This window comes from Mya arenaria, chromosome 10 (genome assembly GCF_026914265.1).
Source record: "Mya arenaria isolate MELC-2E11 chromosome 10, ASM2691426v1".
Taxonomy (NCBI): domain Eukaryota; kingdom Metazoa; phylum Mollusca; class Bivalvia; order Myida; family Myidae; genus Mya; species Mya arenaria.
In genome coordinates, this window is record NC_069131.1 from 11,251,345 (window position 1) to 11,278,536 (window position 27,192).

General features: G+C 33.9%; 1 protein-coding gene and 1 long non-coding RNA gene across 2 annotated transcripts in view; one reads left to right on the forward strand and one right to left on the reverse strand.

Moving 5' to 3' along the window:
- Positions 1-27,192, reverse strand: part of LOC128206291 (uncharacterized) — a 97,394-nt gene that overhangs the window by 16,671 nt on the left and 53,531 nt on the right. The window lies entirely within an intron of this gene.
- LOC128206294 (uncharacterized) lies at positions 9,611-20,525 on the forward strand. Its single transcript, XR_008256439.1, has 3 exons — positions 9,611-9,711; positions 14,787-14,901; positions 20,418-20,525. It is a non-coding gene; the product is annotated as an uncharacterized LOC128206294 (long non-coding RNA).

Below are 27,192 nucleotides of genomic sequence, written 5' to 3' on the forward strand. Positions count from 1 at the left end.
AAAGTGCATGGGATAAACTATATTGATTGCAATTAAATGCTCGTCGGCGTTGCTCTGTATTTTACGCGATGGATTAAATTTATTTGCAATTTAATTAAGCTTCATCGAGTCTGTACGCACGTCCAGGTGACGTTTTTGAGAGAACATCCACGTCTGAATTTAGACATTAAACACCTTAACCATTTACCTCATACTCGGGTATGTTTGTACTTAGCATTTCAAGGTTCAAAAGCATCGAACGATTGTGGCTTTTACTCCACCCCAAAACCATTAATTGCATTAAGAACCAAGTGCTACATCGATTGACCTCACACAACAAAGACACATCAACTGCTGCCGTAAAAAGTTAGCGCTCTCTTTGAATATCTGTTGGAACTACCTTCTGAAGGGGCGGGCTTATACACCTGCAAAGTTTCTATGCATGTATAGTCTGTATTGCTTTTACTTCAGCAGGCCATTCAAATCATAGTACGATTTAAGTGCGCTCTAAAGGACCGCGCAGTTACAAGTTTTCAAACTGAATGCCCTTAACCGCCGTTGAGATGGTACATACTGACTGTCGCTTCAATGCAAAATGGCGCTGCAAGTGTGCTGTATTTGTATTTATTTTAAACAGTAGTATCATAATATTTCGTAAAGAGATGTTTTGGATCTATGATAGGGCTGGAGCACAATTCATCGTCATCCTTAATACACTTTCACTCGCGACATGCTTGTTTCATGACATTTCATAAAGAGGTGGTTTATATCTAGCAGGGTGGTTAAGCAAATGTTATTGGTACAAATCGTCAACATAAGTTAAAGTTAAAACGTGAAGATATTTCTCAAACTTCATTGTATTGATTGAATAGGCAAACATCTAACAGTATCTGAAAATATTGAAAGTATAATCACCAACCAAGGGCCTTTGTTAAATGTTTGAAGAATAAAATGAATTCTTCAAGATAGACACACCTTTTAGCGACTACGTATTTATAAAGGTTCTATGTCAAGTACGAGGACTTAAAGAAGAGTTTGTTGAATAAAATATTTCTAATACCACTTGTCAAACACACAGGTATGATCAAAATTGAATAATAACTTCATCTTTGAAAGCTTTCTTTTCAATCAAGTTACATAAACATAGGCACAATAACCATGCGTTTGCAGTTTACCGACATGTATTCAAGAAGATATTTGTATATTAAAAGAAATGTTTTATTACACCATTTATTATTATTGGTAATACATTTCATAAATAAATCATGAAAATCTGACAGCATATACATATACAAAGTTCAAAAAGAAATATACTGACGGTAATGGTAATGTATTGAAGTTGTACACTTTCTGAAATTTTATTATATTCTGAGAAAAATGCAAAATGTTTGAAGACAATTGGCAAGAAAATAAGTTAATTACGAGCTTTACAAAAACGCATAATTTGTAAATTATCTGCGTTATCATGGTTAACTCTTTTGACTTTAATGATAAAAACAAAAGAAAGCATATGATAACTGTACATATAAAAATATTAACCATTAAAAATGTTGTTTTTTGATTAATAGTTACGTGGTCACAAATTGTCCAGTTAAATTATCGCTTATATTTATTATCTTTACCTAAATCATTTGCATTAATACGATAATGTATTAAAATTAAAAACAAAAACTTTTTTTTTTGCATTAACCTGTATTGCGCGCCTTTCAAAAGTTAAGCAGTTTATTATAAACTTAAGCATTAAGTCACATTTTTGCGATACCTTGACAGGAACAAGGCATCAGATGGTCAGAAACTCGGCAAAAACAGTACAAGCCTAGAATCGTCATTGCAAGCTAGTAATGAGCCCGATAATTCATCATTTTACATGATTTAAAGAATAAACGCAACAATTATGTTCCTGTCTCATCTGAGTCCCCCCGTTTAGAAATAGCGCATAACGTTTTTCAGTCTGTTTATGGACGCTTCTTTTAAACTTTCAGGGGTTTATGTGGTAGAAAACACCAGTCAATTTCGAATTTGAAAAATGCGCAAAAACTACGAAAGATGCATGGGTCGTAAGCGATGTGATACATCAGTGAGTACGATGCAAAGCGTTGTACACAACGATGTCAGTTTTTGACAATTTTCTTTTTTTCCATGCAATTGTATTCATGTGTTGTCTATTTCCTTAAAAACAAAATATAGAAGTCAAACAAAGTACATATCATGTGGTTTTTAAAATGAGTATAAAATGCAGTGATCAAATAATAAGTGAAAGGTCAATAGTCCTACAAATAATGTTAATGCTACATATGATACTGATAAGCACTCTAATTCAAGCTCTTCTTTATATTACAATGTACCTACAAGGACTGTCAACAAGTCAACAAGTTTTGATTACATTTCAACGCCTATATAACGCTCAGTCGACGATAAACAAAACGTCCCCAAACCCACTTCTGTGGTGTTTACATTTATTATCAGGGTAAATTTAATAAATGTTATATGTTGTCCAATTATTTTGGCCTTCAACTTATCCCAGTTAAGGAAGTACTTGATCTTTAGTTTATGCGCCATAAATATTCCAGGGATACATATAACGAAACTCATTTATCCGTATTCCACCTATTGCGAAAAGGTCGTATACTGACGTCACGACATATCAAGGTGCGTCATACCACAAAGCAGTACGCGATTAAAATCTTATTATGTTAAAACTTGCTTTTAAGTGATTTAAACTAATTAAGTGTATAGTAAAGGGGTATTAGTACTGCGATTTGATCCGGGAGGTCGTTTTGGCTTAAAACAAATCACCATAAACACAAGACCACACCCGTGAACACACTGAGTGAATGTCACACAAAATGACAGCACTGTCCAACTGCATCGTATCTTCTAAGGGGGTGTCTACATATATATTTTACTCTGGCTTGATTCATTAGCCTGTAATATGCAGGGGATGTCTGGTTCTGGTCTTTGGTTACTTTATGCAAACCTTTATGAATTAACAAGTATGTCCGTTGTTCAATACATATCGTATTTGGTTTGTGTTAAACATTTTAGCTGATTGGTTACACGTGGAACTCGCGGTGAGTTACTGGATATTTCGCAGAAAGGTCCAAGGCGGTAGCCCTAAATTGCCATCAACAACATATCTGATACCTATTCAAATTAAATGTGTTGTCGAGTCTCATATACGATCTTACGAGGTTTTCCCCACTAAGTTTGCTGCTGAAGTTTTCATATTTTCACACACACATGGGCATTTATCCAATACGCAAACGAAAGGGATAAACCGAATATTTTATCAACCGCGCATTTTGCATAATCGGGCTTGTTGTAAAGCATATGTGATTTATTTCGAGTACATTTTTAAGCAGTAAGCAAACAAATTTCAATCAACTAATCGTTTTATACAAATGTTCCCTTTGTCTAGAGATATTTAAATCCTACAATCCCAGAGCCTATATGACTGACTTATGTTTGTATTCCCTTTAAGAGCTCTTTGCGAGTATAAAATGTCATGTTATTTTAGCCATCACTATATACTCATACCTCATTTTGCCATTTATATACATAATTATGTTTGATATGGAGATATTAATACTAGCTTTATTATTTAAAATCTACATTTGGAAGGTGCTGACATGAAAAGTTTGTAATCAAGACAGTAATCATATTGCAATTGGTGTAATCACATTAGAAATAAATAATCTGCGTTCAATGCGTCATAAATATGTATTGTCTGAAATATTGAACTCAAAAAGTAAGGTTAACAAGTTCAAAGATCAACCGATTAAAGGATCAACATGTTAAAGTAGTAGATTATATTTTACTGACATTATGATAACCAAATGCAGTCAACTAGAAATAACTTACATTGCATAACGTTTACAATTAAGAACGGCAATTAAATTAAGCTTATATATCTTCATTTATAAGTTAAGAATTCGTTAAGAGCATGAGATGCAAACGCATTGATTTAAACTCTTTGGCTATTTAGATTTTTTAAACATATAATATTTATTAATCGTTTCATTTATACCCGTAAAATTTTGTCTTTGCTCTGTAAAAGTGTGATAAAATACAATATACAATTAAAAAGGCATGTGCAGTATATATATTTATTTCTTGCAGGTGCTTTTTGGAAGTCCTTTTATTGATCAACATTTCTACTATGCCAAGTTCCCGAGTGTGTTGGGTCAACTTAACCCCCTCCCGAAAAAGACATATATGCATATATTTTGCATATAAACACAAAATGCAAGTTTATATTGGATTATCAAACTTCCAAAATTGTATTACGCATTGACAGGCATTATTGGGGAACTATATATTTATATTACCTTTATCGTCTTCAGTTAGAAACTCTCGAATCACGGAGTTTCAAATTAACCTACACTATCTATATCTTTGAAAAATAGTTTATAATAGCTGCACGTGCATTCTAGCTTGATTAACGTTACGCATACCAGGACAATAAAACAAGTCTTAAAAACTAAAATAAAACTTACTGTCAACATGTCAACATGCTCTTACTTTCAATCACATCTGGCTAATTTCGAATATAATCATTCGTTTACAGTTTTGTTCGACCTTTCCTAAACACATACAAATATTAACTAAAAGACTAATGGTTTGCCTTTTAAGCCACCTCTTTCATCATATGATAAGGTGTTTGTTAAGTTCTTAAAGAACTAACTCCCAAATAAGCAGTACCACAATTAATACATTTCTTTTTAATTTACCGGAAAGAAAGAATAATGATCGAAAACAATGTTTTTTTATGAAGGATACCGTTTTTAATTTGACCGAAAGGCACAGAAGAGAAGGTATATCCATCTTATGAGAACATCATTGATCACTGTCAATCTTATCCCAAATAAGCAGTACCACAATTAATACATTTCTTTTTAATTTACCGGATAGAAAGAATAATGATCGAAAACAATGTTTTTTATGAAGGATACCGTTTTTAATTTGACCGAAAGGCGCAGAAGAGAAGGTATATCTACCTTATGAGAACATCATTGATCACTCTCAATCTTTAAGGACCCACCAGCCATTTCATATGTGTGGGTTTTCAGCTATTAAATCACGGTTACAGTCTTGTTATCAGTTATTAATAGTTTTCCATCAATGCATTAATTAGTAAGTATTAGTAGATTTATCACTCAAAATTGAATTTGTTTGTTTTTTAGATTGTTATATTGATTTTATAAAACGAGTATCAGTTTAAATCAATTGATTTTCCTTACACTTTTCCCGATATATTGAATATAGTTGAGTTATTATAAATGCCAACAATATATAATGATATAATCATAATTAATTTTAAACAGGACTCCTATATATTGAATTGCACTTTTTTCACACATGATTTATAATTAATTCGGAAGTTAAAAATATAATATATCTCCCAGTTATCATAATAAATTACCCTTAATTATTTGTAAGACACATTGCTATAGATCTCTTATTTTCAATATTTAGTGTATTTAAATATAATCCTATGAGTTTCCCTAGCCCTTTGAACCTTTTCAATCATAAGCTCTTTTGAATTTATCTGCTGTTTATAACAATTTGTCAGCCTTTTTAATATTTGTAATGACATTTGCTCTGCTATTCTTAAAAAAAACCCCATTTTTACAGTATCCTTCAAATCTTGTTTGGACAACTTCATAATTGCTTATCCTAATACCACTTCAAATCCTGCGTATTCCTTTTCATACTAAAAAGGCAGTTTATATCTGTTAATATGTTATTTATCCGATTAAGGTTACCCTTCCTCTGTTTTGTTCACATCATCTCATCAAAAGAACACAATGTTTATTTCATTGCTGTATACAATGATAACAATGGATAATCCACGAATTAAATTATATTGCAAATAGACGAGCTATTTAAATATGTTGATCATATGAACATTAAATTATCAAGTCTGGCGTTAAATGTCATATGTATCGATTAGAGGATAGTTGCAATTTATTTGCCATCTATGGGGCAGAAATTGGATAGCACATGGCTCATATACATTTACCTTTAACGAATTAAAACTGTACCGTGTATGCACGGTCTTATGCAAATATAATTCCTGTGACAAGCTCATTGTGTATTTAAAAAAAAGCATTCAGACTTAGATGTCCCCCCTGTCAAGTTGATGGATACCACCACCTGCCGAAAATTGGCTGCAAAAGAAGAATAGCAAAACCCCCACAAAAACATAGACAACCACTACCGACAAACCCGATAATTTCTACAAATATTCCTGACAATTAAGTGCTGATTTTGCGCGACTTAATAAATGACCGAGGGTCTTGCTATTACAACACACTTGGTTATTCCAATGCCAGATCCTAAAATATTTTGATGGCTGATATATTGTACAAATGCAAGCAATTTGCTCGTAACTGCTCAGCAATGTCGGCTATAAATACAAGCTTGATACGCATGAATGGGCACGATCATGTTGTACGGTATAACTAACAGCCAAAGGGGGTTGATATGTTGGGGTCATGGAGGAGTCTCATAGACATAGTCTTAAGTAAATAACGGACAAGGCGAGCAATCTCAGATGGCTGTCTATGGATTACTGCATCGTTCTTTTTCAAAGATGGCAATGTTTCCCCGGCTTGAGTTTTGCGTTTGCGGGTAGTTTCTGTATCCCGCCGTAGAGTTCTTGAAATTACTTTATCAGTTTATATTTTAGTTTTACTTAAATCTTGTTTTCAAATCGATGCTGGCTCCGATGAGGATTTAATTGTTAGAAGTTCCAACTGAGGGGGCGGGCTAATTCACAGCATCGCATTCATGCATGTACAGTTGGCATTTCCTTATAATTGGTCCCACTCCAGCAGGCCATTTTAATCATCGTAGTTGCTTGAAAATACGCTCACCAGAACCGCGCGGAGTGCTGAAACTGAATGTCCGAACACGTCGTTAAGTTTGTAAAAACTGACAGCCTCTTCACTTCAAAATGGCACTGCAAGCGTGCTTTATTTATATTTACTTTAAAAAGTAGTATCATAATATGTCATGAAGAGATGTTTTGGATCTATGATTGGGCTCGAACATCTTATATCGTCAACCCTAACCCACTCTCGACCGCGACATGTTTGTTTCATGATATTTCATAAGGAGGTTGTTAACATCTAACTGGGTGGTTAAACAAATGTTATTTATTAAGATCGTCAATGCTGGTAAATGTAAAACGCAAAGATATTTCTCAAACATCACTTAATCATTGAAAAGACAAACATTTATCATTATCAGATCATAATGTAAGTTCGATAACCAGCCAAGGGCATTTGTTATATGTTTGAAAAAGAAAATGATTTCTGCAAGAATGATACACTGTTTAGCGAAAGATGCTATGTTAATGACGGGGGCTGAAAGACGAGTATGTTCAATAAGAAATTTCTAGTATAACTTAACAAACACACGGAGGTATGATCAAATCGTATATTTGAATAATATATTCCAACGACACAGACACAATAACCATGTATTTGCCGTATGTCAACCGCGTTCATTGAATGTTTTCAAGAAGATCAATTATAACAATCGTTTTATAAAACCATATAGTATAATTGGAAATAAATATTATAAAGACATCATGCAAATATGACCACATACGAATAGTGGTTCTCCGATTTTAATAGCATTTTCTCTTGAGATTTAATATTTACCATTAGTTTTTCAATATAATCTCTTTGAACACAACGTAACATTCGCTGGAAATTTAATATGATCAGAACTAGACTTGTAAACATAATTTAAGACCTGCAAGCTGACCACTATTTAGACATATAATAAATTCATAGTGTACTATTTCAATGACCTAGTTATGTGACCGTGTAATACATCACAATACTTCTAACAAATGCACAAAAATGAATTCAATCCATTCAAATATTGGTCACGGTTGGAATGCGAATGTTCATATTGACCCAATTCCTGAATGGAAGATGCAACACTTTCAAGGCTTCTTTAAAACCAACAGTTCAGCACTTTACATGTTAATCTTTAATTTAAACATATTTTCACATTTGTATTGGATTTACTTTAAAACCATATGCAGAGGTCAATTCAAGTAGATACAACAGTGATTTTAAATTGAGCATAAAATGTGGAGATCAAATAGCATGTGACAGGTCAATAGGACTTCATAAGAAAGTGAATGCCACTAATGGCGTTGATAAAAACTCTAATTTAAGCTCTTTTTATTATTGCAATTTTACCACAAGGATAAGCTAAACAGTCAACAAGTTTACAATCAGGTTGAATAAATGCGCAAAATTCAAAGCCCATCTAACACGTAGTCAACGAGACATAAAACGTCCTCTTAGCCAACTTTATAGTGTTGACAGTTTATATCAGAGTAAAAACAATAAATGTTATATGATGTCCAATTAGGACCCATTAAGAAAGCTCTTGATCTGTATTATATACGCGCCATAAATCTGCAAGCTATGAACTACTGGGCATTTAAACAATTCATACATTTCCTTTAAATCGTATCGAACTGTAGAAGCATATGTAAAGGCAAGGTAAAACAAGATGTTTACCGTTAGTCAATATACAATGCCATTCACAGCAAATGAACGCGTTTTGCTCTGAAGTCTTATTATGAATGATGATATTATTAAAGGATTTGTTTTTTCTTACTGTATCCACAACCTAATGCAAACGATCACAAGAAAACGACAAAGAAAAGATGCGTCTTTCGAATGGTTTAACGCGTTGGTAATCACTGCTAGAAAGTTCAATTAATCAATCAACAATTTTATTATCTTGGTATTGATAAACATGAAATGAAAGCGTTTGATTCAAACACTGTAAGCGCCTTGCAGGTGGTAAACAGACATAAAAGGTATTTTGTTGGATCCGGCTAGAAATGAAAGTGCATGGGATAAAATGTATTGATTGCAATTAAATGCACGTCGGTGTTGCTCTGTACTATACGCGATGGATTAATTTTATGTGCAATTTAATTAAGCTTCATCGAGACTGTGAACACGTTCAGTTGACGTTTTTGAGAGAACAAAAGAGGACATCTACGTCTGAATTTAAACACCCTAATCACATTAAACACTTACCACATACCCAAGGTATGTTTGTACTTACATTTCAAGGTTTAGAAAAAATGCACGATTGTGGCTTTGTCTTCACCCCAAACCACTTATTCTATTAACCAAGTGCTACATCAATTGACCTCATACAACAAAGATACAGTCAGGCGCTTCTTTGAATATCTGTTGGAACTACTTCCTGAAGAGGCGGGCTCATACACATGCAAAGTTTCTATGCATGTTCAGCCTGTATTGGTTTTACTTAAACACGTCATTTAAATCATAGCTTTAAATTACGCTCTTAAGAACCGCTCTTTTCAAACTCAATGCCCGAAACCGCCGTTGAGATGCTACAAACTGATCTCTTCAATACAAAACGGCACTACAGGTGTGCTGTATTTGAATAATGTTAAACAGTAGTATCATAATATACCATAAAGAGATGTTTTGTATCTATGGTAGGGCTGGTTCACAATTCACCGTCACCCCTTATACACTCACTCGCGACATGCTCGTTTGATGGTATTTTATTAAGAGGAAGTTTATATCTAGACGGGTGGTTAAGCAAATGCCATTGATACAAATCGTCAACATAAATTAAAGTTAGAGCGTGAAGATATTTCTCAAACATCAATTTATTAATTGAATAGGCAAACATTTAACAGTATCTGAAAATATTGTAAGTATTATTAACCAAGGGCCTTTGTTAAATGTGAAGGCTGTTTGTGATGTTTGTGTATGTTTGTGACTCTCGTTAAGTGTCATTGTGGTGCGTGTGAAGACTGTTTGTGATGGTTGTGTACGTTTATGACTCTCGTTCAGTGCCATTTTTGTGCGTGTGAAGACTGTTTGTGATGTTTGTGTACGATTATGACTCTCGTTCAGTGCCATTTTTGTGCGTGTTAAGACTGTTTGTGATGTTTATGTACGTTTGTGACTCTCGTTAAGTGTTATTGTGGTACGTGTGAATTCTATTTGTGGTGTTTTTGTACGATTATGACTCTCGTTCAGTGCCATTTTTGTTCTTGTGAAGTCTATCTGTGATGTTTGTGCACGTTATGTCTGTCGTTCAGTGCTATTTTTGTGCGTGTGAAGAAGTCTATTTGTGATGTTTGTGTACGTTATGTCTCTCGTTCAGTGCCATTTTTGTGAGTGTGAAGTCTATTTGTGGTATTTGTGAACGTTTGTGACTCTCGTTCAGTGCCATTTTTTGTGCGTGTGAAGTCTATTTGAGATGTTTGTGTACGTTTGTGACTCTCGTTCAGTGCCATATTTGTGCATGTGAAGACTGTTTGTGATGTTTGTGTACGTTATGTCTCTCGTTCAGTGCCATTTCGGTGCATGTGAAGACTGTTTGTGATGTTTGCGTACGTTTGTGACTCTCGTTAAGTGTCATTTTGTTGCGTGTGAAGACAGTTTGTGATGTTTGTGTACGATTGTGACTCTTGTTCAGTGCCATTTTTGTGCGTGTGAAGACTGTTTGTGATGTTTGTGTTTTCGACTGTGTCTCTTGTTCAGTGCCATTTCGGTGCGTGTGAAGACAGTTTGTGATGTTTGTGTACGATGGTGATTCTCGTTCAGTGTCATTTTGGTGCATGTGAAGTCAATTTTTGATGTTTGTGTACGATTGTGAAACTCGTTCAGTGTCATTTTGGTGCATGTGAAGTCTATTTGTGATGTTTGTGTACGATTGTGATTCTCGTTCAGTGTCATTGTGGTGCGTGTGAAGTTTATTTGTGATATCTGTGCACGTTTTTGTCTCTCGTTAAGTGCCATTTCGGATCGTACATTTTGCCTTTTAATTCTTGACAACTTCGCGTGACTTGGCTGAGTTTTTTTCATTAGCATCTTTGCATTAAAACCATGTCTTTAAACGACGAATGGAAATCGATTTAACACAATTGTCTTTTGGTTGATCTGTGGAAATATATGAACAAACAATATAAACAAGATATTTACTATGCGGCAAAAACAACACAATACAGGACAGATGTACGCTTAATGACCTGTATTGAAGTCTAACTTTGAATGCTTTTTACAGGATGTTTTCGCATTGTCAGACAGTGTCTGCATCTTAATGCAACCGATAATAAAGACACGGAAATGAAACGATGCGTCGTTCGGATGGCTAACCGCGGTAATATTCACTGCGAGAACGTTCAACCAATAAATGCACATTTTTACCATTTTGGTATTAATAAATATGAAATAAAAGTGTTTATTTTATATCAGGTAAACAGGTGGTTAACAGGTATAAATGTGTCTTGTTGTTGAAAGTGAATGTAATGAAGTTTTTTGCTTTTAAATCTTTGAAGTCTATTATTGTCAGGTGAAGTTTATACTTTTACTAATTTTATCTTGATCTTGTCCATTAGCACTTATTCTAGTTCGTTTAGTAAAGACGCAAAAGATTCCATACGGTTGAGATCGACAATCATGAACATCTATTCGGCGCTAAATGGCACTGCTTGCTTTGCTCAAGTGAGTGACCAGCGGTTGATATTATTTGCGAACAGTAGTATAATTAAATGACATACATGTGTTTTGCACGAACGCACTCACGCGCGCGCACGCGTGCACGCACGCACGCACACACACACAGAGCTCAACCAGCGACAACAATCGAACACGTATATGTCATTTATATAAATAAGTTGTCACACTTTACCGAATAACAAGTGTAGGTAAATTATTATTACAAGCCTATGAGCCCTTACCTTTAGGGCGTAAATTCGAAAGATTTACATTTTATTTACCACAATCTTTGTGTTATAGTACAGTATTTGGTAAAATAGGTTTAGTTTCGTCCGTAACTTAATAAACAGTGAAGGGTAATCAGATGAGATAAAGTACACATGTGCTACAATAATGTCTTTGGAAAACAGGCCGGCTAATAAAATTGGACTTATTTGAACAAATAGACGAAATTTGAATAAGTACAGACCCAAACCTTTACTGTTTTTAATTCATCTAAATATTTGACGTAAGCGAGGATATAGTCTACATGCATAATATTCTTTGACAATTTAAAAGGTGTAATATATACAATATGCTAAAAGTTTCATCCATTTTAATCATTTCGTCTACGGCAGGAGAAGAAATGTATTTATAATATTAACAAATAAATGTTTAAACATAAAAACAGCAAAACATACTTGAAAGAATAAAACCCTCGAATGAACAAGTGCACCGTACAGCGGGTCATCGGCCTTGGAGTTGATACTAGCCAAATTTTATATAGTATCAATATACACAAATGATGTCAGTCTAAAGGCTTGTTTGTAATTATTATTATGTAGGATGGTAATCATTGATTAATAATTGACAATTTCAACTCATTTTGATATATGTCATGTCATTAATATATAAATTATATTTTTAAAATGCGTGCTGCACTTTGTATGTTTCTTTTCCAAATACAGCCATTCATTTGAATGCATTTAATGGCTTTACCGTTCGTCTGGTTTTGATATTGTTTCGCATTCGTTTATACATTCAATCAGTATCGAAACTGTTTAGAGTTTTCTGTGTATGTGTGTGAGTGTGGGGGGGGGGGGGGTGCGCATTAGTGCGTGTGTGTATCTTTAAACAATCCTGTCGTTTATTTTAATTAAGATATTAAACAATTCAACTTGATTGATGAAATTAATTTTGCTGGCATTTAATATTAATGATTACGTTATTTACACTATGCAGGTGCAATCAAACAAATTTCTACAGTTGCAATGCATTTAAAAATATTACCATCCTATTATGTGGTAATAATGCATCTTAACGCAGTATCGTGATGATTTTGAAAAGACACCATGAAAAAAAAAACATGATTAAAGATGCTGTAAGAGAGCTTTCTCATTTATAATTTGTTTTTTAACCTGAGCTAAAATGCAATCGTTACTGCATTTTATACGTAGGTTTGTTAAGTGTGTATAAGGTAGGGTTTTAACAACATAGTTATTCCTGTCAATTTTTGTAAGCACTCTTCTGCCCTCATAGAAATAGCATAATGACCGTTTTGCCTTCTTAGAAAGAAATGCTAATGATAATCAGATAGTTCTGACTAAAACTTTTACTTTGACGATACATTTTTTGTAAATGTTTGCAGTTAAAACTAAATATTACTTTTATTAAACACCATTTCTAACAGTTTTGTTATATTCGTGATGTTAAAGTTCTTCATAGCCCGATACAATGCGCACTTTTCTCCCTTTGTACCCTGTCTGCAGCACCCTGCCCCTTTTTAAACCTTGCTAAAATCCTAGTTATTCGTAATAAATTGTCGCCGTTTGGTTTATAAATACCTCAACTTTGCAAGCAGTTTCATGATTCTTTCCATGCACTCAAGTTCAGCGAAAATTGCCATAGCATTGCCAAAAGTTGAGCTACTGATTTTCTTTTCACTTTTATTTGCTCCCAAGATAGTACTGCTTCGTTTTTGTAGTTTTTCGCATAAATATGAAGTTAAAAACGACTTTCCACCTGTGGTCCCTTTTACAAGCGTTGTCAAATATGTTTCGGTCGCAGTACGTACTGGTCACGGTTAAATTCCATCTCTCTGTCCAAGTCCCGCATCTTCAAGAGTTCGCTCGCAAGAACATCCTGATATTTTTTCAGTCTTCTTACAAATTGTATGTATTATGCTGTAATAAAATGGTCAGAACTTCTATATTGTTACCGTGTCAGATAAATTCCGGTGTATAATTGCATCCTATCTTTAATAGAGGTGTCTTCATATATCTGTTTCTCTGGCTTGATTCTGATGCATGTTAAAAGTTAGTTTATTGATGATTTGCAGTCCAAGGCGGACCTTACATTGGATTGATAAACAGTCGATCTAATTCTCCTTTCAATTGTGTGTTTTGGCGGGTCTCATATGTTTGATATTTGACCTTTCTGTTGTTTAAGAATATCTTATGATGGGCTTCATTACAACGTTTATATATAACAATGCTATGGAAACTAATGTACACAAGTAAAACGGAGAGTTCTAATATTTGATCAAAACGCGCATTTTGCATAATCGAGATTGATTGTTAAAAGTCAGTTGGTTTTAAAGCACATTTTAAAACAGTAAGCAAACTAATTTCATTTAACGAATGTTTGTACACTTGCAGCTGTTGTCTAGAGACACATCTTACAACCCCAGCGCCAATATAAACGTCGGTATACCTTTACGAGCACTTTGCCAGCCTAAAATGTGATGTTAATATAACCATAAACATAAATGCATACAATATTGTTTAATTCAGACATATAATTATGTTTGATATTAATGTATATACTTACTTTAATATCGTTGTAACCGTATATCTACAAACTACATTGGAATGTGCTGACATGCTTACAACACGAATATCATGTTATCAAGACAATCATGTTGTAACTGTTGTAATCAAATCAGAGTATATAATCTGCATTCAAATGCGTATTAAAGCTGTATTGTCTGAAATATTGAATTCAAAATGTAAGGCAAACAAGTTCAAAGATCAATCGAATAAAGAATGAACATATTAAATGAATAAAAATAATTTAGTGACATTAAGGCTATCAAAGGCAGTCAACGTTTATTGTAAAACAAACAAGATTAGCAATAACATTTGAACTTATATATCATAGTGCAGAATACGGTACGAAATACAAGTTAATTACTTCTTTAGATACTGCAATGAAGCCCATGTCATTACATTGTTTAGTAATAAATAAGATACACTATACAGTTTGATATATATGTACATTTCATATATTTACTTTTTGCAGGTGCTATATGTAGTCCGAAACGTCAACTATCCCAAGATCCCGATTGGGAAATGTATGTAGGATCAACATAGCCCCCTCACCCGAAAAACGTATAATTGGCATGAAAACAAACAATGTAAGTTTTAATTTTGATAATCGAACTTCCAAAATTGATTATGTCTTTTTATTTTACAATGTTATAGCTTAAATACATATATCACACAGTTAACAAGTATGGTACATATTGTGTTTAAGTTCATCAATAAAATAATAATGTTGTAGTCAATGCTGTTATTAAAGTACTGCATGTACTCCATTGCTTGTAAGTATAATTTAATTTGAATACCTTATTCTTAATTACATGTACTATGCATTTAAAAGTTTTGCCTTGCTTTATTCATACATGTCATACTGTTTCTTATTGGTGAAATATCTACCAAGTGGATAAGTGTGTGAAACCTATCAAAGAAAGCTGGTAGCGATGTTTCGATAGTATACCAGTGATTCCATAACATTGGTTCAAGGGAACACTGAGTAGTATGATACTTATGTGTGTTGTTCTGTTTTCTAAGACAAGTTGAGCGACGTATTTCCAAGTTAGTAAATACAACGTCTTATTGCTAGATTTATTATAAAATACTATCAAGGCAGTTTTGGGGAAAAGCTAATTTTGTACTTCATTAGCAGAACCTAATCAGGCATTATTGGGGAAAAGCTTTCTTTATTCTTCATCAGAATAACCTAAAAATGCAGTATTGGGGGAGCTTTCTCTGCTCTTCATCAGCATTATTTAACCGAGCAGTATTGGGTGAACATAAAGCCTGCTTTGTTCTTCATCAGCATAACCTTACCAGGCATGATTGGGAAAAAACCTGCTTTGTTCTTCATCAGTCATCAGCATAACCTTATCAAGCAGAGTTGGGAAAAAGCCTGCTTTGTTCTTCATCAGCATAACCTTACCAGGCAGTATTGGGAAAAAGCCTGCTTTGTTCTTCATCTGTCATCAGCATAACCTTATCAGGCAGTATTGGGAAAAAGCCTGCTTTTGTACTTCAGCAGCATAACATTACCAGGCATTATTGGGAAAGCCTGCTTTGTTCTTCATCTGTCATCAGCATAACCTTATCAGGCAGTATTGTGAAAAAGCCTGCTTTGTTCCTCATCAGCATAACCTTACCAGGCAGTATTTGGGAAAAAGCCTGCTTTGTTCTTCATCAGCATAATCTTATCAGTCAGTATTGGGAAAAAGCCTGCTTTGTTCTATATCAGCATAACCTTACCAGGCATATTTGGGAAAAAGCCTGCTTTGTTCTTCATCAGTCATCAGCATAACCTTATCAGGCAGTATTGGGAAAAAGCCTGCTTTTGTACTTCATCAGTCATCAGCATAACCTTACCACCCAGTATTAGGAAAAAGCCATCTTTGTACTTCATCAGTCATCAGCATAACCTTATCAGGTATAATTGGGGGAAAGCCTGCTTTGTACTTCATCAGTCATCAGCATAACCTTACCACCCAGTATTGGGAAAAAGCCTGCTTTGTACTTCATCAGTCATCAGCATAACCTTATCAGGCATAATTGGGGGAAAGCCTGCTTTGTACTTCATCAGTCATCAGCATAACCTTATCACCCAGTATTGGGAAAAAGCCTGCTTTGTACTTCATCAGTCATCAGCATAACCTTATCAGGCATAATTGGGGGAAAGCCTGCTTTGTACTTCATCAGTCATCAGCATAACCTTATCAGGCATAATTTGGGGAAAGCCTGCTTTGTACTTCATCAGTCATCAGCATAACCTTACCACCCAGTATTGGGAAAAAGCCTGCTTTGTACTTCATCAGTCATCAGCATAATCTTACCAGGCAGTATTGGGAAAAAGCCTTCTTTGTACTTCATCAGTCATCAGCATGACCTTATCAGGCATAATTGGGGGAAAGCCTGCTTTGTACTTTATCAGTCATCAGCATAACCTTACCAGGTAGTATTGGGAAAAAGCTTGCTTTGTTCATCATCATCATAACCTTACCAGGCATTATTGGGAAAAAGCCTGCTTTGTTCTTCATCAGCAAAACCTTATCAGGCATAATTGGGAAAAAGCCTGCTTTGTACTTCATTAGCTTAACACAATCAAGCAGTATTGGGGAAAGCTTAATTGTTTTGTCATAAGGATAACCTAATGTAGCGGCAGAATTGGGCATCAGCTTGCGTTTTTATTCATAATCATTACATAATCATGCAGTGTTTGGGAAAAGCTTGCTTTGTTTTTCATCAGCAAACCCAATCAGGCAGTTTTAGGAAAAAGTTTTCTCTATTCTTAATCAGCATAACCCAACCAGGCAGCTTTGGGGAAAAGCTTGCTTTCTTTTTTATCAGCATATCCTTACCAGAAAATATTTGGGAAAAACTTGTTTTGTTCTTCATCAACATAACGCATTATTTTCCATCAGCATAACATAACCAGGCAATATTTTGAAAAGCCTTTTTGTTTGTTTTCAGCGTAACATAGCACGGCAAGAACTTGGTAAACGTCACACCACATACAAATATTTATTAATATTCATTTTGCCTCTTAAATCATCTCTTTCGTCCTTTGTTAAGCTGTTTGTCTAGTACCTATTGTACTCAAATCAATGTTCAACCGTACAATTTCCCCCTATATATTAAATATGAATAATTTATAATCAAAAAGTCAACAATTCAGTACTCTACAATTATAATTAATCGTAAACAGGATTTCTATATATATTGAATTGCACTTTTCCCCCACACATTAATTGATCTTTAATTAGAAGGTTGAAGTATAATACTTCTTTTAGTTATTCCAATAAATTAACATAAATAATTTGAAAGATACACTGCTATAGATTTCCTATTTCTTCAGCATTAGATATTTTGATTAATCTGCTGTTCATGGTCAAAATTATTACATCACTTAAGTTCCACCGTATTACCTTTCGTACTATAGATGGTATTTAATATCTGTTGATCGGTTATCAATCAGATTAAGGTTTCTCTTTTCGAAACTTTTTTTTTCGCATAATCTTATTAAAAGAACATAATATTTATTTCTTGCTACAGGTCACACTATATATTGATGGCAATGAGATAGGCACTATTGCAAATAGATGTGCTATTCAAATATTTTGTCCGCATGCGCATTAAATCATCAGTTCTAGCGGTAAATGGTAAATCTGTTTAAAAGATCTATTAGAGAATAGTTGCAATACATTTACATCAACATCTATGGGACAAAACTTACCTGCATCTTTCTGGATAGCCCATGGCCCATATACATGTACCTTTAACGAATACAAAGTGAACCCGGCAGTATGCACGATTTTATGCCAATGATATTTCAGTGACAACCTTATCATCTATAGTTAATGAATGAATTGCGGGCTTGGTGTCGGGGTATGAACGCAATTGGGCTGGTCAAAGTGTGTGGAGGACTCCACGCGTACTTTGACTAGCCCAATTGCGTTCATATCCCCAATAATGATATCAAGCCCGCAATTCATTTCTTATATTTGCACCAAAAGTTCATTATTTCATTCAAGAATTGTTAATACTTCATTTCATTTAAGATAAGAGATCATTTAAGATTTCGGTATCCTTTCTTACCCATTCTGTAAATAGAACGACCCGACTGTAACCGGAAACATCTTATCAAATGACGTCACAATAATGCGGGAGAAGATCAACCACTGGAAATCACTTTTAAACGTAAAATTAAAACACTTCTGGCAACAATACATTTAAAATATCATAAATGAACACTTTCTAAAATGTTGAGTATATTTTACGGGACTTGCTGACACATAACAAACAATATCAGGATCAACAATATCCATGTTTATTGTTTACTCGATGAATTGCGATCCGAACTTATCCTAAGATGTTGCGTTCATCGGATGATAACCGCAATTGCCGAAAGGCATTTCATTTAAGGAATGGAAGTTGAGGTGTAAATATGAAAACAATCGGTCAGAATTAGATGAATATCCCGTCATGTGGATGGATACGAGCAACTGCCGAAGATGACTAGCAAAATAATAAAACAACCACTTCCAAAAACGATAATGTCGACAAATATACCAAATAGGTGACTGACGGTCTTCATTATAAAACATTTTAGATTATTTCAATGCCAGATCCTAGAATACTTTGATGGCTGATTTAGTGTACAAATGTAAGAAATTTGCCCGTAGCCGCTCAGCAATGTCGACGGCAACAATCTTTCTTCCCGCAAACTAGCAAGTAGTGGAACAGCCTCCAAATGGACACCGTATCAGCAGGCTCAGTTGATGCCTTTAAGGCTCAGCTAGCCACACTCTTTTTCTGGACTCTTAATTATTTTATTTTTTTTATCCTTCACTATACATATTCTCTCTTTTTTCTTTAGTCTTAATTTACTTTATTGCGCTATCCCCTGGTAATAATGTACAGCTTGTTGAACGTGGCCAGTATCTGGTAGAAGTAGAAAAGTATGTCGGCGATAAAATACAAGTTGCTACACATTAATGGGCGCGGTCATGTTGAACGATATAACTAATATACTTATGTCCAAAGAGAGGCTTGGCATAGTGGGCTCATGGAGGAGTCTCGGTATCCTTAGCCAGTTGTTGCAACATCTCGCATATGCATTCGCCATTCTGCTGAAATATATTCACCGATCAAATAGCGCGATTTCTTTTCGCTCATGAATTTATTGTTGCGGATAATAAATTTTCAGAGAAAATTAAGCAAATAGTGGACTGTCCTTTATTTGCAATTAACAAATTTAACAATTTGACAAATCTTCATTGATCATTTACTTCTTGTCGAGTTCTAGCAACTACTAAGGATCAACCTTGAATCAGTCAAAACACACTGTCACCCAAATTCGTACATGCTCTTATCCAGTTGATAACCGATAAAATAATGTTTGAATGGCAAAAGGTATTCAATGTATAAGTACACACCTGCAGTCGACCATAACGTTCGACCAACCACTTACCGAACATAAAAGAATGCTACAAACATACTTACAACATAGAACAACCATTTACCGATCAGTGGTAGTTTTTTTACCCTCTAAAAGACGGACTCGTACGTTTTTGGCAATTTGGGTTCCAAAAGCTTCGTAATTATTTTCTATGCCATATTTCGACAGTGTTGAGCGTTATATTTCACCATGTGTTGCTTTTATTCTCTGAATGATGCACAGATAATTGTTTGATTTTTGCTACAATTACTTTTTTCCTGATAATATTACCACCTTCCCCACCGTTAGCGTTGACGTCCGCAGATGATTTTCTTGCCATTTTCGGTGCTTATATTTGGATGTAAGACTTCTGGGCAACAATGCCTTTGTACATAAGAATTTGAATCGTCATGGGCGGTATTCGATATGCACTTTAAGTCAATCTTATGGTCACACATCGTTGACTTCATTCACTCTATTAATCCGATTAACTACTGTGTTCTTAGATCCAGTTAAGAACAATATTGAATAACAGCCATGTAGAAGTACATGAAAAGCAATATAAAACATGTTTACTGTGCAACAATAAAAAACAATTGATGACAAATGTACGCTTTTTGACCTGTATTGAAGTCTAAGTTTGAAATACATGTATGTTGATTTTAAAAGGAAGTTTTTACTTTTCAGAATGCTTCCGCAACATCATGCAAAATTGCAAACGATAACAAGGAAACGGAAAGAAATGCCTCTCCGTGTTAATGTTCACTGCAAGAATGTTCACTAAATCAATCAACAGTTGCATTGTCATAGTATTAATAAATATGAAATGAAAGTGCTTGTTTTAAACCCTACAAACTCTTCGCGAGTGGTTATCAGGTATGAAAGGTTGTTGTCGCATCAGGCAAGAAATAACGTACATATGATAATGTTTATTAATTACAGTTTCTTTAATGCATGTCAATGTTGGTCTGTACTATTTGGTTAAGTTAATTTTTAATTTATTTTAGTTTGATCAAGTCTTTTAACACGTACTGGTATCGTCTTTGACAGAACGCAGGGAAACGTCTATAGCTAGGTTTGAGCATCAAATACCTTTACCACTAGACCACTCACTCGCAGCGTGTTTGAACCTAGTATTTCAAGGTTCTGAGGCATTGTAAGAGCGTTGCATTTATTCTGCCTAAAACCACTTATTGAATAACGAATCAAGTGCAACACATTAAAGAAAAGCCGACTGCCTTCGTCAGCGAATTGGCGTGTCCTTTTTCGTATCATGTGGAACTTTCTAATGAAAATACCAGCTTATACACCTGCAAAGCATCCACATATGTAAAGCTAACATTGGTTACGCTCGCAAGAACCGCAAACACAACACATTGAAGTGTTGAAACTGAATGCCAATATCCGCCTTTGAGTAGGTAAAAATTCGTTGTCTCTTGAATGTAATATCGCACTGCAAGCGTGCTTTATTTAAGTTTATGGAAAACAAAAGTATCATAAAATGTTATAAAGAGATGTTTAATCCATGGTTGGGATCGAACACTATACACCGTAACCACTAGATCACTATCACCCGCGACACGTTTGTATCATGACATCTCATAAAGAAGTGTTTTACATCTAACCGGGTGGTTAAACATATGATATTTATAAAGATCGTCAACGTTTGTAAATTTTAAATATTAAGATATTTCTCAAACACCACTTTAATTAATTAAATAAGTAAGCAACATTTAACACTATCTGGAAAGAATGTAAGTATAATCACCAACCAAGAGCATTTGTTAAATGTTGGAAGAAGGAAACTCATTCCGTTAGATTAATACGCTTTTTTGAGAGTATGTATATATAAAGATTCTATATCAAGGACGAAACCTAAAAGAAAAGTTTAATTATTAGTTGTAATCAATGTTATAATGAAATCTGATCACCTGCATACATGCATATCTCATTAAACGCGGACAGACCGTTCAGAAACAACAAAAAAGTACACATAAAAATGGAATGAAACATTTTTAAGTATTGCTCAAAATGTAAAATTACAAACAACAACAACTATTTCTCAAACCGAAATGATAACTATAAAATAATTGAAAGTCGACGATAAATTGTTTCCTTACACAAGTAATATTATAAAAGAACAGCATCGCTATTTCAGTTATCTTTAGGTCGAAATGACTACAACGATTGACAATGAAAATTATATTTTCTACATCCCTTTAACAAAATGTTAAATGGAAAACATGTGAAGGCCTTTAATTTATTCTTTAAGCTATATGAATAATAAAAAGGCCTGTTTCGGATTGTTTTACAGAATTATTTTACAAGCAAATTTGCGCATTATGAAAATAAAATTCTCACAGATTTACAAAGACAAAACATTATATCGTTTATACCGAAACAAGGAAAATACATAGAAAGACTGGCGATCAGTTCGTTTATTGAATGTCAATTATAAGACAGCTACGAAAGCCATTTCAAACATGCTTAAAAAGTTCTCCATAAAATCCTACCGATTGACCAAAAGTGTATTGGTTAAAATATACGACTTATCACGAAGTTAATATTGCTTAAATACACAAATAATAGTCCTGGTCCGTTATTGTTTGCCGATTTCTAAAAGGCCTTGAGTTGAGCATACATATATGCTAGAGTGCTTGAAACATTTAAATTTCGGTCCAATTGTTATTTTATTGTCGTTCTGAACACTGTTTGTAGATGACGCAACATACGTACAAGAAGGAACAATAAATCACTATAAAACACTCGTGAATAACAATAGCGATAATTAAGGTTTCAGATATATTGATAAAATTCTGCATTTTTGGTTCAAAGAACAGACGAACAATAACATATTCCATCCACTGTAAGACATACGTAATTATGAGATTTAACATGGAAAATGAAATTGCAGTGACAAATGATAGAATGGTACAACACGAAAATAAATGGATTCATTTTATGCTTTCCGGTGGTTTATAGAAATTTATCATTGAAAACAAAATGTATTTCACTGTTTCATACACAAATCTTAGACATCCTTCACTTTCAAATCGCGCACGGGGTTTGGAAACAAATTCAACGACGTCATTTCTGAAATGACGTAACGTTCGCATACAATTTGGCGCTCTTTATTTTGAATTCAACAGTTAACTGTCATTTAATTTTTTTTTTTAGAAAGTATATATTATTTGTGGCTACGCCACTCGTGAAATATAGCATTTGCTGTATATATCTTGTTTGTTAAGGTCATATGCTATTTATGAATACATTTTATTTAAATTGACGATAGTATGTTGAACAGTTTTCAATTGGCAATTTATTGTTTAGTCTTTAAAAACCAATATGGACTATTAAAGACCATACCAGCGCAAGCCAAGACGAAATGTTTTGTGCGTTGAAAATTGCAATGAACTGAAAAGCAATACATATATATATATGTCACATCCCGAAGTATTATTACATTCACATTACACGTTTATCAAATCTGCAAAACATATGGACACTGATGAATAATTGTGTACTTATTCAAAGCCCAAGGACATAGACTGACATCTTGCCTGGTACGCTTATCGCCGTAGTTTCATTTTTATGTTCAAAAACGAGTTTTGAGTGGGTTTCTTGTCAAGCATTGACAATTCAGAAAACCGCAGGCAGATGAACTGTTTATCACTTTCACATTCTAAGAATACTGATTTATTCATTAAAACAGTCTTCCTCTCTGTTTGTTATTTTATGTTGCTTTTGTAAGACGGTGTATAATAAGTTATCTTAATATAAATATTATGATTCCTGTCTAATCTTGTATGTCATTTGATCCATGTGTTCAAATATTTTTATTTATAATTAATTTTGTGGCTACCATAACGTTTTGTTATTTCATTTTTCATGTTTAATTAATCATAGGAATTTGAAAGTTTAATTACTCATGGAAATTTGCGTAGGAGTTTGAGCAATGACAAACTTTCTGGCAACAATGCAAAGGATTTTCTAATATTACTATTCTGTTCAAAATGCGAGATCCATTAAACGGTATCATTTCATAATTGACCTTCAGAGTCTATAATTACGAATATTCTTAACAATATAAAAGAGGTTATAGTGACACGCCTATCAAAAACATTCAAGTTTAAAGACTATATAAACATATATACATAACCACAAAACATCAACAGGCAACAGGCAAAAAACAAATATTGCACAATTATAACAACTTTCGTTCTGAGTAAAGAGTAAATTGACGGATATAGAATATCTAAATTTCAGTTCAGACTTCCAAGCAGAGTGAATTGTGTGAAATTTCACTGTTATTTACAGTTATCTTATAAAACATAATACAGTTTTGTTTCAAATTTATTTTCTATTTTGAGTTAAGCGTTAGATTTGAGATCTTAAGCACAGGTAAATTGTATATATAGGATCTGACACGAGTTGTGATTTAATACAAGATTTTATTAAACGAGTTCATGAAATTTGTTAGTAAGTGAGCCTCTGGCTTACAACTTTCATGGACGAGTCTAATAAAAATCTTGTATAAAATGACAACGAGTGTCAGATCTTTTTTATCACATGCTTAAGACGGTGTTTTATTACCAAATTAGTTCCACTTTCTGAACCCAATGGTTGACAGCCAAAGAACTCAGAGTGGAATGTCAACGATGCGCCATATAAATAGTTCCAAATGAAAATGACAAAAACAGCTATAGTTATCGAGTTTTAATTCTGATAAAGCACTGAACAAGTCACAAATATAAAAAAAAATGTGTAGTAAAATATAAAACAACATGAATAACGAACAATTTTAACCAACCCCCCCAAATAAGTACACAATTTGATGACGTCACACTGAGAGTACATGCATTGACGCGGTCTATGTGACCTACATCGGTCCATCAAGCACGGATTTAAAAGTTATTCGCTGTCGCTTTCTACGATGTTTTTGCCGCGTTTTCTTAGTGTACATGAATTTTCACAACATTAAGATGATTACAGCGAAGCCTTTCTCTGTACTGCATGGATGTTGATGTTGAAAAAAATCCACCAAGAATGTTTCCAGAGAACATGTCGTTCTAGCCGTCATTGGACGTGTAATAAGAAGCCTGTGCTGGGGAATTCGTATTTGTGTTTTGGTAACCGACAGCTGATTAAACTGGCAAGCAAATGGCCTTGATTGCATATTGACTGTGTTTGTCAAGACGGAGATGTTTGCAATGTTTGAAATGTTCTCGTGTTGTTTGTCACTATTGTGGCTATATTTGTTGACTGACTGGATATTTCTGTGACTAGTGATCTGCATTATCTGGTTGGCGGAACATTGTTATCAGAAAGTGTTCGAACAAGATGCTTTCTGGCACTATGATTCGTTAGCCATTTGTCTCCCGGAAGTCCTACAGCTTTATTATTGAGGTAAGTATACTATGTTGGCGTTTAAACCATTTTGTTTACAAACAATTCGGATGGATATCTAGGTCGCGTGTGATAAGTCTAGCCAATACTAATGTGTGATATGTTATCTTACACATGTGTGAGATAAAAATATTCGTAATGGGTATATTAAACTGAAAACAAGGGTAAGCATGTGATAAAATTAAATCTACAGGGATAAGTTATGCAGTTAAAAATGCAAACATTAAACATAAGTAGGCAGTTTGAAAAATGAGTTAACTAAATCCAACGATATGCTCTTTGGTGGCTTAGCAGCCACTTCAGGGATTTGTCCAAATTATAGAAATAAGTATGTTTGTTTTTTTCAAATGTAAGCACCAAACATAAGAAAATATGAAACTTTGTGAGAATGGAAAAGTTTGTTGGACACAAACCACGCAAAATAACACAAAAAAACACTGTATATATATAAGGAGCAACGCATTATAACAACACCTCAAGAGTGATTAACTACTCTCGGTAACAAAGTGACAACAAACATTCAATATGAATAGTTAATTTATTAAACTGTACAAATATTGCATTAAAACGACAAAATTACGTTTAAAAGTTAAAAAAACTATACATCAGTGTAAGGACTCAGTTGATATTTACTAAATCAAAATTAGATTGTCAAATAAAATTTGTTATGTTCATAAACCATTGCTCAAAAAGGAGCATAAGTCTTTTTAACTTGTCAGTCATTACCTATTTTTAACGTTTACGAAAAACAGTCGAATGATGGCAAGCGTAATCGGTAAGCAACTCAATTATATGATAGGTACTAATTGGACTGAACCTTGTACACAGCGGTTCTTTAAAGTTGACCAGTTGACCAAGTTTTTTGGTGCACATAACACATACATACATGTGATATAAGGTTTCATAAAGAATACTTATAACTAAATAATCAGGCTGTGGGTTGTTACTATCAGAGGGAAGAAATAATGTGGAAAAGTGGTTACACATTTATTTAAAGGAAATACATGCTTCTATGATTATCTAATAGTTTTATGTGTTTGGCCTGCCGGGTGGGGTTTTAAAATAATTCATTGTAATAGATAAAACATTGCCTAACTGACAAAGAGTTTGTTCGTTGTTTTCATTCCTAAGAGATTCGAAACTAAGATTCTGTGGAATCGCCCTGGAATATTTTTTTTTCGTTATTGATTAAAAAAATGCATTTGAATAAGTAATGAAATTCGTCTCCGACCTCATAGAATTACAAACATTGCAATTTCTATCGTCATGTTGAACATTAGCCCATCTTAGTTTTATCAATAGGGAGATGAGTGTTACACATTCTAAAATTAACTAATTGTTGTACAAAGTGGGGGGGGGGGGGCAATATATAAAAAAAAAGTTCATATTGATGTTCATGTTTGTACATACGGTAATTAAGAACATTATTGGAATCAAAAACATTTCTATGCCATATTTGCGAGTACTGATTTTGAAGACTTGTTTCTATTTTCTTCAACAACTTATCTCTAGAACCATCAAACATTTGGTTTATCAATACATAGCTTAAACCACATTCATCGAGAATAGACTTAACAAATGTTAACCAGTTATGTACTTTAGAATTATGAACATAGTTAGAGTACATATTTAAATGGAACTATGAAAAAGGTTTATCAGTAATTTATATCATATTATACCAGAAGCCAATTATTCGTTTCTTGATAACAATATAAATGGAATATCTCCCACGGTCTCCAAATAGCATAATATGAGGAGTACTACGTTTAACATGTTATACATTTTTCATAAAGTCTGTATGTAGTTTTTCTAACTGATTAACGTCTGAGTATCCCCATACTTCACATTCAAATGTAATAAATGGAAGAATAGTTGAATCAAAGAATTTAAGTTGACAATCCGTAGAGAATTATAGATTTCTTACTTTTCTTTATAGACGAAAAAAGCCTTTCCTTGCCTATTCAGCTATATGTTTTTAGCAGATGTAAATTTTCTGCTTTAAGAGAAAAGAGAACTGAGATATTTCAATGTACCCCACACCTCAATTTTGTGGTTA